The sequence below is a fragment of the Leptonychotes weddellii genome, chromosome 11 (assembly GCF_054177405.1).
Source record: "Leptonychotes weddellii isolate Sample4059 chromosome 11, ASM5417740v2, whole genome shotgun sequence".
In the NCBI taxonomy this organism is placed as follows: Eukaryota; Metazoa; Chordata; class Mammalia; order Carnivora; family Phocidae; genus Leptonychotes; species Leptonychotes weddellii.
Window position 1 is genome coordinate 33,894,327 of NC_138379.1, and position 15,996 is coordinate 33,910,322.

At 49.8% G+C, this 15,996-nt stretch overlaps 1 protein-coding gene and 1 non-coding gene across 7 annotated transcripts in view; both read right to left on the bottom strand.

Annotated features, from left to right (window-relative positions):
• NAV2 (neuron navigator 2) overlaps positions 1-15,996 on the bottom strand; it is a 708,473-nt gene that overhangs the window by 326,374 nt on the left and 366,103 nt on the right. The gene's annotated exons all lie outside the window — the stretch shown is intronic.
• Positions 7,984-8,055, bottom strand: LOC115941423 (small nucleolar RNA SNORD45). The gene has a single exon (XR_004076174.1). It is a non-coding gene; the product is annotated as a small nucleolar RNA SNORD45 (small nucleolar RNA).

Here is a 15,996-nt window from a genome sequence, read left to right on the forward strand (position 1 = left end):
TAAATATTATTCCCCAGTGGTGGCTCTGGAGGCTTTTCCCTTGGAACAAAGGCAGCAGGTAAATTGATTCCACTTTTGTTAGGCATCTTGATTTCACAGGAGATTGCCACACACGCACACACACACACACACACACACACCTCTGAGGGCCTCCTCCTTTCCCCTGGCCCAGCAGAGGGTACCTGTGACGAAGGCCACTAGGGTGACGCTCAGGGCTGGCACTGTGGGTCTGGTGCACATAAGATGAGGGTAAACAGGAGGAACCAGATGTCCGAGATGCACCGGCCGAGATAGTGTGTGTACACAAACACCCTCTATTCCAAAGTCAACAAGGACAACCCAGGAAATCCCAGAACGAGGGCGCCATTGTTTAGCAAAGGAAAACTCTCAGCACTGCTAACGACTGGCTTTTGGCTTCTGTGCAGGCCCATGAAACGGCTGCCGTTGATCAAACGGCCTTGGCCCTTCTGGGCATTTCTTGGATCCTAGCACACAACTAGCAGAGCGGTTCTTCCCAGCTGGCGCCCTTCCTCCCTGCACATGCTCCAGTCAGATGTGGACACGGAGAACTCGCGACCACCTAGTTTCATGTTTGTCAAAGCACTTCCACGTCGGTTGCCCAGGTGGTCATTCTTAGAACCATTCTGTGTACTAAGCTGGTTGGTGGCATGATCCCATTTTCCGAGGAGCACAGAGAGGTTAAATGAGCTGTCCAAAGTTGCACAGCGGCTTAATGAGTCTTAGACCTACGGGCTCTGACCTAAACACCCTCTCCATGGGTTCTCAAGACACGTGGACTTCACCTAGTATTTTGTTATTAACAACAGTAATAGCAGCAGCAGGACCTAATACTTCCATAAGTGCATCTTCTGGGCCGTGTGCCATTCTGAGAGGTCTGCATGTAAAATCTCATTGAATCATCATAGTAACCTTGTGCTACCCGTGTCAAAATTACATTTCACACGGGGGAAACCAGGCACAGAAAAGTTAAATAACTTGCCCAAGGTCACAGAGCTAGTAAGTGACACTGCTTGGATTTAAACCCTGTTTAGCTGCAGAATCAACATTCTTTTTTTTTTTTTGAAGATCTTACGTATTTCTTTGACAGAGAGAGACACAGTGGGAGACGGAACACAAGCAGGGGGAGTGGGAGACGGAGAAGCAGGCTTCCCGCGGAGCAGGGAGCCCGACGCAGGGCTCGATCCCAGGACCCTGGGACCATGACCTGAGCCGAAGGCAGATGCTTAACGACTGAGCCACCCAGGCGCCCCGAGAATCGACATTCTTTACCTGTGTTGTTCTGTCTCTCTGTGTAGTGACATCGTAATCATAAGGTGAGCCCAAGGTCAAAAGTAAAATAAATACACTTCACTGAAAGGGTTTTTACAAATAATAGGTGCCATGCCCAGTTAGTGGGGTCTTTTTTTTTTTGCTTGTTGTTTGGTTTGGTTTTAATGATTGCTGCCACTACGAACTTCCATCAAATGCATGAATTCTTTCTCGGATCGTGCAATTGTAGATAGTATTTTAAATACCTCTGTGACCTGCAGCAAATTGTAAACCTCTCTGCATCTCAGCCTCCTCTTCGTAAAATGGGTATGAACATACTTACTTCTAAGGATTATTTTGAAAATCAGGTGAGATACTGCATATGAAGGCCCTTGAAAAACCATAAATTCCTAGAACTAGTTTCCCAAAATTAATTGATGGGAAACAGACCAGAGTATGTTCAACAGCCTTACCTATGTGTCCTCACTGTAGGACTTTTGGGACACTTACATATGCCAGTGAGCACCCTGGAGCTCTAAGCAGGCAACAGGAATTGGAGTAACTCCCAAATTTACTTGACTGCAGAGCCCTTTGGGTAGAGCACTTCTTAAGCTACTACTCCAAGGAACCCACTTCGGGATTGGTATCCCACAGGGTGGAACCTGGGATGTATTTCCTAGCAGGTTCCCCTCCTCAGCAATATTCAAAGCAGCCTGAGTCCCTCTGAAGCCACCCTTAGATCTGCTCCCCTAATTTTGAGACCCTGCAGCAGGAGACTTAAGCCCACACTTCTATCATTATAACTAACAGGCCAAAGACCACAGGATCTGAGTGATGAGACAATGGGGGCCTTGGGGCTCTAACATGACAAGAGAACTCAGATGACCCCACTCCTGTGTCCTACACACAATCTGGTTCTCTCAGGCAGGCTCCTGTGGAGTCGCACTGAAAGCCAGTCATTCAGAGTGTGTGGCTGGCCCCTGACACAAACCTGAGATTTGAAGGATGGCCTTACTGATAATGAATCCCCATCCTTCCAGCATGGAGCAGATGGGAAGGAATAACAATGGGATTGGCTCTACACAGGGGGCACAATGGGAGGAGGACGTGTGCCTTTGCTCTGACACTGCAGTCCTACAGAGGTAGGCGTGGAGTGTCTGAAATAGCCATCATCTTATTCTGATAATAAGGATCACTAACATTTACTGATCATTTGCATACTTAGCATATCCCAGACACTAAGCTATTTATATAAATCACCATCTTTAATCTCACAATAACTCTCTGAAAGTAGTACCATCCCCAGTATCCAGAACAGGTTAACAGAAGCACAGAGCTGTTAGGTAAATTACCTATGGTCATGCAGCTCATAATGGTGGAATTCCAGCATGGGTTTGTCTGAATCCATAGCCTTGTAGCCATGGTCCTAGGCCTTATAGGTCTTCTAGAGCAGTGGTTCTCAAAAGTGCGGTCCCTGGTCCTACAGTATCAGCAACACCTGGGAACTTGTTACATATGGAAATTCTTGGACACCACCACAGACCTACTGAAAGAGGAACTCTGGTAGGACCCAGCAGTCTGTGCTTTGTTGTTGTTGTCTTATAAGGCCTGCAGCTCGTTCTGATGCCCACTAAAGCTTGAGAACTACTGCTCCAGGGGAAAGAGCTTTGTACCCAGGCAGTGGCCTCTCACTTGAGAAAGCCCCAGAATGAGTCACCTGGCCCATTATCCAGTAGCGTCACCCAGCAACAAGCAGGGCACAGAGGGGCAGGGTGCAGGGCCAGTAGTTATTCCAGGAAGAAAAAGTAATAGGCCTGGCATTGCAGGGCAGTAGGGCCAAGACCGAACAGGAGGGAGAGCTGAGGTCCAGGGTGAAGGTGGGAAAGGCCAGCATGAGGCACACCTGCATGGAAGATGCCAGGCCATTTCCATCCCACGTCCTCCCCTCCCTCTTCACAGGGCCACAAGGTTCACGGTGGGCTGGGCAGGCCTTCCTGATCCCCGAGTTCTCTCCCTCCCCGGGCGCACACCCCCACTTGGCAAGGCCCCCACCAAGAGGGTCTCCTGCCTCTGCCTGAACCCCTGCAGTGATGGAGAGCTCACTGCCCCCAAGGCAGTTCTTCTTCCTTCTGTGGAGATGTCTGCATGTTTCCTTGCGCTCTTCCCCACCATTCCTCCCTGCGCCGCACCGAGGCCACCCTGAACTAGCCTGCCTCAGGGCGGCCCTTCAGATATTTGACAGTGCCCATGCTTCCCGGGTCTTCTCTTGTCCAGGACAAAGGCCTTGGAATAACATCAGGCAAGCTGAGCAGCTGGCCCTGGGCTGCCAGCCTGGCCACACCGTCCTCAAGGAGGGGCCCAGGGAAGGGGGCGCTGACTGCCTTTCCTGATCTTCTTCCTGAGGAGGGCATGGAAAGCATCAGCCTGTCCTTCAGAGAGTTCCTTGAGAAAGCAGAGGCAGGGGGGCCATGTTTCTCCAAGACCCATTTGCTGTGCAGTGAGGGAGGCGCATCCTGGACTGGGAAGTTCCTCCGCACGTGCCCAATCTGCAGAACCCGGAGGGGCCCTGCTCCCTGGCATGTCCCCCTCCTTCCTGGGACTGTCAGGGTTCCACCATCCCCACTGGAACCCATGGCTCCTAGAGGGGGTAAACATCAGGCTGTGTCAAGGCCCCGCCGTCTCTCTGCGGTTGGCAGGGACTGACCGCTCTGCAGGGAAGAGATAGTGACGGGTCTGATGGGTCTGTTTTCATTGGACAGACTTGTAGTTATCTTCCCCGAGGAAGCCAAGGGTGGGGGGGCTGGGTTGGGAACTTGGAGATCTGGGCTACAGGCCCTCAAGGTCCCAGTGCAAGCTCCCAGTGCATCCTCCAGAGACAAACTGCTTGAATTCAGAGTCTGGTCCACCCTGGCTCTCTGTGTGACCTGGGGCGAGTTATGTAACTTCTTTGTGTCTTATGACCTCATCTGTTTGTTCATGGAAGTGATAACGGTGCCAGCCTCTCCACAGTGAAGCATGTGAAACATGCATGAACATGGGGCACGGTAGTGGGCACCCGATCCAAGCTCATTGGGTGTTTATTGCTCCTATTGGTCTACTGTTTTATACAACTTGGTTAGGGGTCAAGTTATACGTGACTAGAGCCTTTCTAACTTTACAAAGACTTTGTTCTCTTGTTTGATTCCAATAACTCATGAGATGGCAACGTCAAGATGTACCATGACCATTGTATATGTGAAAATACTGAAGTCCAGAAAGGTCAAGTGACTAGTCCAAGGTCACACAGCAGACCCATCAACGGATCCCAGACCATCTGACCTCCTGCTTTGGGCTCCTGAGGCCTGGCTATGGTGGACAGTTTGATTTATATTACCATTGCATTTCTTCTCATATCATACGGCTGTCTTATTTTCTAAAATCAAGAGCTGGACGTGTGATCTTGGACATAAAACCCCCAGTCTGGACAGTACACAGGCTCCCCTGTCCCGCACCTCCCAGTTTCTATCCTAAGGGGCATGCAAGGAAGAGATTCCTCTGTGTCTTCACCCCCGGACCTGGCTCCTGGGCCAGGACTCGTCTAGTCCCTGCCTGGTGTGTAAGTGTACAACCAGGCTCACTGCCCAATCCAAGGCTCACTGTCTGACCCTGAGCCAGAACTTGAAGGTGCACGGTATCAAGTTCTCCTGGAGACCCCCACAGGATGCCCCCTGCAGTGCACCTCCTGAGTAGCCCCCTGCAATGCCCCCAGGAAGGGACCTACACTCACTTTTGCAGTGATGCTGATCCAAGCCCACTTCTCCTAAGGCTTCTGGACGGGAGCAAGGCAGGGTGGGAATGTGGGGTGGGAGAGTGTAAACCTGACTGCCCCAGATGCACTCCTCTAGCTTGCCAATGCCAAAGCCCTTAGAAGGAGATTCTGGGAGATTTGTGCCTGGGGCTGGGAGTCGCCATGCTCTATTCAGTGGCTCCAGAAATACCAGATTTTTTCCACCATGTCCCATCTGGGCCCGATAAGCACCATCCCTTCAGTGTCTGCACTAAGTGGTTTGCAGGCTGTCTTGGCTGTGTGTCCCTGGGAAGGACAATTTATCTCAATGTTCTTCCCCTGGCTCTAAGAGATGCTTCTCTCCCTCCTCAAGAGATATTAGGCATGGGCTCCACTGAGCACTTATCATCCAGGGAAGCTCCAATGACATCAGTTTCCTGAGAGCTGGACAGTTCCCCTCACTTCAAAGCCTGACTTTGCTCCCCCTCCTCCCCTGGTCCTCCCCACACCCACGTCCACACTTGGATTCATCCTGCAGACCCCGACAGCACATGGAAGTGGGTTCTCACAGTCCTCAGTGTCACTCAGAGCGCAGCTTGGTGCCGTTATCAGACACAGCCAACGGGGCGGAAAATGTATAAAGAGGGCCGCCTTGTTGCAGATGAGTGGAATGGCAGGGGTGGAAAACTAGCTACAGGGCAGAACTGTTCTTACATTTATTAATGTATGCAACAAATATTTCTGAATGACCACTAAGTGCCCTGTTCTTTTCTGGGTGTCAGGGAGACAGAGTGTTGAACAAGACAAAAGATTACACACAAGGGCAGCAAAACCGACAGGCAAGGAAATGTATAGTAAGTACCAGAAGAAGTATAGCCAGGCGAGGGAGAGAATGTGCCTGGGGGTGCGGGGGGTGGTGAGTACTATAGAAAGGCAGCTCAGAGAGGCTTCTCCGAGGAGGCACCTGCCAGCAGAGATGCAAATGAAGCAAGTGAGCCCCATAGCAGACCTGAGGGGCCAGCATCAGGGGCAGAGGGATAGGAGAGCAAGGGCCCTGAGCAGAACCCAGTCAGGGTGCTGCTCAAGGACAGTGAGAGCACCGCTGAAGCCAGAGCAGAGAGAGCAGGACAGACGGGGAGAGCAGATGATCTGGAGAGGAAAGTCGTGGCCAGCACACGTTAACGCAGGACTCTGCACACGCCAGCCCTTCGTGTGTTCCTGTCGGCCCGTGAGCTAAGAACAGTGACGACATGTTGAAAGGGTTGGAAGAAAAAGGAGATAGAAATGAAGACCGTGATGAAGACAACGAAGGAGAAGAAGATGATGGCGACGTGACAGACTCATATGTGGCCCGCCAAACCTGAAATATTTACCACCTGGCCCTTGACAGAAGAGGTCTGCTTGTTCCCCAGTACAGAGGCCTGAAGGACAGTGAGCCACCCCGGTTTTATTTCCAGCGTCACAGGAAGCCACCACCGGCGGGGGCCGTTCTGAGCAAGGTAAGCGTGTCGGCGCTCACTTGGGGGCCCCTGTCGGGGGCGGTCGTACGGTCGGGCACCCGATGCAGGCAGGAGCTACTATCCCGCACGGTAGTGAGAGGACAGTGGCTCTGTCTGCGGTGGGGCAGTGGCTGTCAAAAGAAGGGGCTGATTTTGAGACACATCAGCAGAGTTAGCACACTGGATACGGGATGTGAGGGAGGGAGAGGAGCGAAGGACGACTCTTAGCTTTTGAGGCAGGACAACTAACCAAGTGAGCGTTGGCGCCATTTCCTGACGTGCAGAAGACTAAGGGAGGGGCAGCCGGCGGGATGGGTTTGGGAAATCAAGAGTTCTAGTTTGGCCATGACCAGGCCGAGATGATGAGTCGACATCAAAGTGCAGACATTTGTATATACTTTTATAGGCACACGCATGTTCAAAACGCACACACGTATAACATAAAGGATGATGATGTCACTGATGCTATTGGAGAAACAGAAAGAAAGCAAGAATGCATGGAAGACTTCCTCTGATGTGTAAAGTATTCGATATTCATTCCTACAACAATCTGTAAGGAAGAGTCTCTCCATTTGTCTCTCCCACTTTACTGATGAGAAAACTGGGGCTGAAATTTTCCCAAAGTTGCACATGGAGCTGGATAGCGGGAGAGCTCGGAGATGAAACCAGGAGTCCCCCGTTCCTAAACCCACATGTACCAAACAGCACAGCACATCCATGCCCACTCAGAGATGCAGCCGTCCTTTCTTGGCGCCTGTATTTGGGTATTTTTATTTGGGCCACGTAATGGACAAACCGAGTCCTCCTGGTTTCCTGGAATTGATTCTATAGACCAGACACAATAAAATGTCCTTGTTTCCTACCTCTGAATTTAGCAACATGGAATAAACACATTTTTGCTACAATATTTTTTCTTATTCGGTCCTTCTTAAATTATGAAGTGATACATGCTTATTAATTGAAATAAAAAATATGGAAAAATAGGAAGGGAGGAAATTAGTAATGTCCCCAGCCCTTAAGTATTGCCATGACTGAATATTTCTGGGACTTTTTAGAGGCCGCACGTGACCTATTGTATAGTTACCGTTTCTGGGGTTCAGAACTGTGGGCTCAGAGAGGGAAGAGGACCCTAAAGGAACCAACGAACTATATGACAGAGGAGCCAGGTAAGAATAAAAATGTCTGACATTTATTAAAACAACATGTAGGTGTGTGTCAAGAATCATGCTACGTGCTCTAACTGCATAACCTTATGTAATTCTCACACCCCATTTTACAGTTGAAGAAACTGAGGCTTTCATCACTCCCAAGCAGCAGAATTGAGACTTTAACCTGGGGGTAATGAATCCCAGAGCAGGAGCTCTTCAATCTCATGTCATTCCATGCCTAGGGACAATTAATGCCTACCAGAAGGCGAAAACAAATATTGTTTGTTTGTTTGTTTTACCTAAGGTTTGAGTGTAATTTTAGAATTTGCATCAACTTTGGATTCAGCTAACACATGCCATCACATCACCGACCTCAACAAAGATTTCTTGAACAAATAAATAAAAACTAAAATCTGATAAATCCAGAACAAAAGGAAGGAGAGGAAGACAGAATAAAGTGGGGCAACTCAGGATAGACTAATTGAGTCAGCCACTCACTAAGTATTTATTGAGCACCTACTACGTGCCAAGCACTGAACAAGACAGTGGGGACCAGTGGTGAACATGAGACTAAAATCCTGGCCGCCTGGTGGATTTTAGTGGATGGATCACCGTGGTTGGCTAAATCTGGGGAAATACTCAGAGTGGCTTCCCCTCAGCCCCTAGAGGTCTGCCTTATTTCACTCTGGTGCACGTGGCCGCCCTGTGCCAACCAACTTGTTCTAAAAAGCAAAGAACTGGGCGCCTGGGTGGCTCAGTCATTAAGCGTCAGCCTTTGGCTCAGGTCATGATCCCAGGGTCCTGGGATCGAGTCCCTCATCAGGCTCCTTGCTCAGTGAGGAGCCTGCTTCTCCCTCTGCCCCTCCCCCTGCTTGTGTTCCCTTTCTCACTGTTTCTCTCTCTGTCAAATAAATAAAATCTTAAAAAAATAAAATAAAATAAAAAGCAAAGAACTTCAGGAATACAAAAACCTAATTACAGGGCGCTTCTATTTTATTCTTTAAATCAAACCTTGTCTAACTTGTGCTTCCATGTTATCTCTTACTAGCTTATTTCTGCTCAATTTCCAACCAGGCCCACTAACTGGAATTTTTTAACCTGAGGCTATGGCCCTCCAGGGTCTCCATGGATAAGAGGATGTTATAGAGATATATTTTCTGCAGAGGGTCAAGGGGCACGAAGGAGAGCAAGGGTCCATTGCTTCTATCAGATTTTTAAAGGAGTACATAACCTCAAAAAAGCAAAAATCTACAGCTCTAATCTTTTTCCACTTCAGTGGTATTTCCCATAGTCTGTGAATGTTGATTCTTTCCCCCTGTAACAGTCTCTCCGAGGGCTGAGACTGAGTGGCATTTGGGGTTTGCTTGCAGAAACTATGCGAGTGCAGCATTGGTATTTTTCCAGGCACAGCATAAAACGGAACTTAATTCATTCACTTCCACATTGACACAAGGGGGAATGTTCCAATTCCTCAGCCGCTGAGAAAGGCGATGTCCCCCACCAGGCTTCACACAACCCTCTTCCACTTGATTATTATTTGAGTCTCACCCCTGGCCCCAGCTCCACACTGCAGGTCTACACCGTTTCCCTGAGTACACACAGTCTTAGACTCCTTCAGGCCAAAGAAAATAACACTGTTCTGATAGTCGAAGGCAAGAACAGGCTTCCTAAGCAGGTTGTTCATCTGCCAGAATTCCTGCTCACTATGCTTATTCTTGAACTCCAGATATCAATCACCATCTCTATAGGGTAGAGAAATGGAAGAGAAAATACAGATGGTCTCCTGTTAGTTCATTTTGTTGAAAGCAAGTAGCACATTCAAGTGGAACATTTAAGAGTCAAGGTCTTTATGAGTACTCATTCCTTCATTGCCTCAACAAATATGTATCAAGTGTCTCCTGTGCTCCAGACACTTCCGAAGTGCTGAGGACACAACCATGGACAAGACCGAATTGGTTCCCACCCTCCTGGAGTGTATGGCCTCGTGCAGGAAAAGAGGCATCACAAATAAATAGAAATGTGTTGAGAGCTAGGATGATAAATATGAATTGCTACTGGGGACATGTAACCAAAGACCCTACATAGTATCACAGTGTTGAACAACAAGGAAGACATCCCTGCTGAAGTAACAGGTATGCTGCAGCCTGGATAGAAGTTGCTGAGGCCAGGGTGCATGGAAGGAGAAGAGATTAAGAGCCCTTGAGGCTTGTGCAAAGGTCCTGAGGCCAAAACTGGTACAGCATATTAGGGGAACTGGAAGAAAGCCTCTGTAGCTAGAGCACAAAGTGGAGCCACAAATGGCTGGAAACGAGGCTAGAAAAGAAATAAGGGTTCTGTACAGATAGAGCCTTGATTGTCCTTGTGGGGATTTGGGTCCTAATCCTGACAGCAATGCGGAATCATGGAAAAGTACGGAGGAGGTGTATGCAACATGATTAGATCTGAGGTTTGGTTTTGTTTTGTTTTAAAGCTTTTATTTTCAAGTCATCTCCATACCCAATGTGGGGCCTCAACTCGCGACCCCAAGATCAAGAGTCACATGCTCCCCTGACTGAGCCAGCCAGGCGCCCCTAGATCTGAGGTTTTAAAAGATCATTCTGACCACAGTGTGGAGAGTGGACCAGGGATGGGCAAGACCATACATGAGGAACCAGTTTCAGAGGCTTTTCCAGTAGACCTGGGGAGAGAGGCTGGGGGTTTGAACCAGGGTGAAGGTGGTGGACATGAAGAGAAGTAGACTTCCTAGGAGAAAACAGGGAGCATGAGCCCACCGACTTGATGGTGGGTTAGATGTGGAGGTGAGGAGGAGGGCAGGATTAGTCCTCTCATCAATCATTTCTGCTTGTCTCCAAAGCATTTCCAGACACTCCTTCTGACCCTGCCTCCAGGAGATGGCTCTCTGAATGGACACTGCTGTTGGGGTGATAGCATGCCAGGGATAAATCTGAAAGGAGCCACAAATTCACGAGGCTCCAGGGACACTGGTCATTGTTATGTGCATCGAAGGGGCCACAGCTGTCCTCACCTGGAGCCTTTGTGCTGGTAATTCTACTGCCTGCATCGGGCTCCCCTGGTCTTCCCATGGTTGGTGCTTCAGATCTAACATTATGGTCTAACATCACCCCCAATTGCTCTCGAACGCATTGCCTTGCTTTACTGTCTTCATAGCACTTGCCACTCTGAAATAAACTTCTTAATGCATTTGCTTCCATGTGTGGTGTCTGTATCTCCCCACAAGAAGGTGAATTCCATGACAACAGAAACTGTTCTTCTTGTTTCTCCGTGCCTAGAACAGTGCCTGGTGCACAGCAGGTGCTAGGGAAAAGAAGATGAAGCAGTAAACGACTCCTCAAAGTCCAAAGGCCCCCCTGAGTGTCCTCTCCCTGGGCCCTGTGGACATCCTTGGCTCCCAGCCTTGGCACCGACTGAGGAGCTCCTGGGCTCAGGTGCCCCACGAGCCCTTGCAGACTCACTCTGAACCTCCACCTGAACCCAGGGCTCAGGTGAGTAACGGTTCTCCAAGAAACAGCACTCTCATGGGAGTTTCCTTTGCTTTGTTTCCCAAGAACTGCCAGGGCTGGTATTTTTCCAAATTCCACACCTTGGGGCACGAAGCAAACTCCATAGGACCCCGGGACGGAATTATGTACTCCCGCACATGACTAAAAGAGCTCACAAGCAAACATTGCTGGTGCTGCTGATTCATGACTATTTCTTTTTCTAGTTTTCCCTACAGATCTCAGGGCCAAAGTCAACTGCATTTGTAGTTCATAGCTGGTTTTTTTAAACCCAGGATATTAGACAGGATTCGGTTCTCCTAGCTAAATTCCTTCTTGGAAATGGCTCTTAATTCTTCTCTCTTGGGGCTCCTGGGTGGTTCAGTCATTAAGCGTCTGCCTTCAGCTCAGGTCACGATCCCAGGGTCCTGAGATCGAGTCCCACATCGGGCTCCCTGCTCAGTGGGAAGCCTGCTCCTCCCTCTGCCTGCCGCTCCCCCCTGCTTGTGCTCTCTCTCTCTCTCTCCAGCAAATAAATAAAATCTTTTTAAAAAAATTATTCTCTCTTACTCTTCTAATTTTATTTTTGAAAAGATGCTTCCTAACATGAAGATAGGGACTGCATTCAGCAGAGGAGAAAGGAACAGGACATGGTGAGGCCCAGCCAGGCTCCTGCAGAGCCTACCAAAGGGACGAGTCAATGCCGAGTCACCATGAACAGTCAGTTCTCAGAGCTTGTGAGTCAGTGGCTGCTGGGCATGGGGCTTCTGGTGCCTTCCACATGCCTGAAATCTCCCCCGACGCCAGGAGGGTAATGACTAACAACAGACATCGCTGTCCAGTGATGAGTTCACCTGAAATCATAACATGGTGCCTGTAGGATAAGATGAGCTGTCATCTGACAAATCTTCCGTGTGGCCCTGGGCGTTGAGTTGAGATGGGACAAAGGATGGGGTCCTACAACCGCTGGGTCAGGCTGGGTACCTTTCTCCAACCTGCCTCTCATGGCAACAGTGTCTAGGTTCACACACTGGCAGATGTGCTGAGGCCGCTGGTGAAATAAAGTCAAAACTCTGTGGTAAAATCCTAATTCACATGCTGGAAGTCTCACTGAATGGGGAATATTTTTCTCTTAGAAATTGCCTTTCATGGGGCTCCTGGGTGGCTCAGTCGTTAAGGGTCTGCCTTCGGCTCAGGTCATGATCCCAGGGTCCTGGGATCGAGCCCCGCATCGGGCTCCCTGCTTCTCCCTCTCGCTCTGCCCCTCCCCTGCTCGTGCACTCTCTCTCTTTCTCTTTCTCTCGGTCAAATGAATAAGTAAAATCTTAAAAAACAACAACAGAAATTGCCTTTCAGGAAATAGAGGCAAATGGTAAGATAAACTTTTGGGGGGGAATTAATAAAATTCAACTTTGAGGGACGTTACGGAAGCCTGAGCTCAAGAGAACAGCAGTGCCATTTGTAGGCCAGCTTGCCATTCCCGAGCATTTTTATCTGCTCTGCATCACTGCTGGTCTGCGTCTTCTGCGTCTGGACCCCCAAATGGTAGTAGCAGTGATTTTTTGTTGAATCCTCACTGTGTGACGAGCACTTTATATATGCTATGGTATTTTATTCAGTTCACATCAAAACCCCTTTAGGTGCGTGTCCATTATTGCCTGTATTTTACAAATCAGGAAACTGAGGAATTAGACATGAAGTGACTTGCCCAAGAAAATCAGGCTCTTGGGGTGCCTGGGTGGCTCAGTCGTTAAGCGTCTGCCTTCGGCTCAGGTCATGATCCCAGGGTCCTGGGTTTGAGCCCTGCATCGGGATCCCTGCTCAGCAGAAAGACTGCTTCTCCCTCTCCCACTCCCCCTGCTTGTGTTCCCTCTCTCGCTGTGTCTCTCTGTCAAATAAATAAATAAAACCTTAAAAAAAAAAAAAAAAAGGAACATCTAGCTCTTAAGTACTGCATGTGGGAACCACCCCCTTCCTAGACACCAGAAGCCCCGCTCTCATCTGCTGCCGATCTCTGTTCAATCAAAGGATCCATTTATTCTGTTTACAAGGTCAGGAAAAGTGTAGTTGATTGGTTTTTATTTTTTTTCCCCAGAAAGGCTTTCACCAACTATTTTTTACAATGCCAAATTAAATAATCCCCAAGCCTCCGTCTCTTGTTATCAGTGAGAGTGTTGCGCGACACTGACTCCAGAGTATCTTCCAGGTCCAAAGTTTATGATTTTATTCTGATTCATCACACAAAGCATCTCCTTCCTCTCAAGGGGGGAACAATCTTAATAGGCTCTTTAGAATACATAACAGCAATTCTCCGTAGACAGTGGATTCCTACAAAATCCCCAGAGGGGGTCATTAATTAAGATCGACACTCTCCTGGGCAGGGAGAGTGTGAGAAGGTGGGCAGAAGAGGCGGCTCTGCCTTCCTGGGAGAATCTTGCTCCCACTCTGGCAGCCGGCTGGGTCTACTCACGGGTGACTAGCAGCCATGCCAATCCCTGGATGCATGGGATTAGGACCACTAACCTGTATGTGTGTGTGAGGGGAACCCTTAGGCCCCCAGGTCTGCCACCTATTTGCCCTGCAGCGAAGTAGAGAGGGTTCCGCGGACTCCAAGCTGGAGCCCACCCACCAAGGACGCTTCCCACCCGCCCATCTTGCCCTGCCCAGGCCTGGGGCCTTTCCTTGGTCATCAGCCCTCGCTGAGCACTTGGCTGACGGGGTGGGAGCACAGTTGCTCTGAGGAGTTGGCATGAGTGAGAAAGGGTCCCTGACCCTCACTGCCTCTCGTAAGAGTCACTTCACTTTCTACCATGGCCACTGTCTCCTGCTCGCATGGCCCACTCCACACTTCCTCTCACTCACTGGGCTCCCTTCCTCTAGCTCCTCCCGCCCCCTCTATTCCTCACAGACCCCCACTGTTCCCCCACCTGAGAGAGCTCCTCCTCACACATTTCCCTCAGAGGCCTCGCCTCACCCTTCTGGTCTCAGTTCCAATGCCCACCCCCCGCCCCCACCTTAGAGAGGCCTTCTCTGGCCTTCCTTCTCTCTGCCACTTCACTCAGTTTTATTCTCCTCACCCTCACCGTGACTTGAAATTATTTTCCTTATGTATCACTGCTTGTCTCCACGGTGCTAAAATATAAGTTCCAGGAAGGCAAGAAGCCCCTCATCTCGTTCACTGTTGTGTCCCCCCGTGCCTCGAACGGAAGAGTAGGTGCTCAATAAAGTGCACAAATTCCTCACTCATCAGGTGGAGGGCAGGCTTTTATAGCACAAGGCTTCCGTGACGATGAGGGACCGTGGATTTTCAGGGTTTGTCAAGACTAGGTCCCGATAACAGCGAGTTTAAAAATTCTTACTGCCATCAAGAGAGGCAGCATAGACCAGGGCTCAAGTCTGCAGGCCCCGGAGTGTGAATGGAGTCCTCACAACTACTTAGCTTTTGGCCTGCAGCAAGTGATTGAACCTCTCTTAGCCACAGTTTCCTCATCTGCACAGGAGAGATAATAATGGTACTAACTCCTTGGCCCCTGTGCGGATTACATAAAACGATCCACGAGAAGTGTTCAGCAGACCTCTAGCGCATATTGCGCCCTCCGTAAAGGTAAGCTATTACTATGCACCAGAAAGAGGGCCCCACAAGTTCTGTTACTATACTCTCCTCTGCACACCCTATAGCCTACAAAGCACTTTTCCATAAATCCTCCCATTAGTGCTTCTGAAACCCTGCTGAGGGCCAGGAATTACCCACTCTTTAGGCTCAGAGCTGCTTGCCTGAGAGCCCACAGCTAGAGGGATCTCCCAGAGCAGAGGACAAAAGGCCTCTGATTCAGGAATCCAAACTCTCCTCTTGTCACCCCACTACGCTCGCTTTCTCTCCCAACGTACAGCCCCAGACAGAATCTGAAGACATCGTTAGGCCCCATGTGGAGAAACCATGCTTGCTGCTTGAGGATCCCTGCTCAAAATAAATGGAAGCCTGAGGCCTCTGCACACTCACTGAGGCCAACTGTGTCTCTCCCAAGCCCGCTCCCCTTCTAGGCCAGTTGAGGGTTTGGCAAAGTCACAAAGGCAGATGGAACCACTAGAGCAGGCCCAAAGTTCTGGTGCTCTCCCAGCTTCAAGGCACATCAAAACCACCCCGTGTTTGTGGGGGCGGGTCAGAGCGGGGCAGTGAAGAGGTCGTCGGAGGCCTTTCCAACGACTTCCAGCAGGTGTGGTATATTCGCTGAGCCTATGGATCAGCCAGGCCTCGCAGCCCCTCCTACTCTGCCCCCCGCCCTGCCTAAGCCCCTGGCCCTTGTCCTCAGAAAGGTTTTCAAAGGTGCCCTGACTAGCCCTTGGCAGCTCTTCCAGCACCAGGGACAACTCAGCAAAGAGACTCCGGGCCTGAAGTCCAAGGAATCCAAGGAGCCGGACACAAATGAGGTGAGGGGGAAAACAGACTGCACTTACCAAAAAGAAACTGGCACCCTGTTCAGTCTTTTCAGCTCCCAGCGGGAGCAGATTTGTTGTGACTAATGCATCAGGCTTTAAATAGTTTCAAGCGGCATACTGATTAGCCCAAGGCGCAACGGAGGCAAGTGCAAAGTATCTCCCAAAGTGCAAAGTTCCCGAGAAAGAAAAGACTGCCACTCTGGGAAACGGCTCACCTGCTGGCGGAAGCCCACCCAGTTTAATTCCCGAATAAAGCAACAGGCACAAGGAGCTGCAGGGATCAGGAAATCACAGGGAGCCAGTCAGATTCGATGGGAGAGATTTTCGGTTGGGTCCTGCCATCCTCCCCCTCCCAAACCCTTCATGATTGTTCCCTGCCC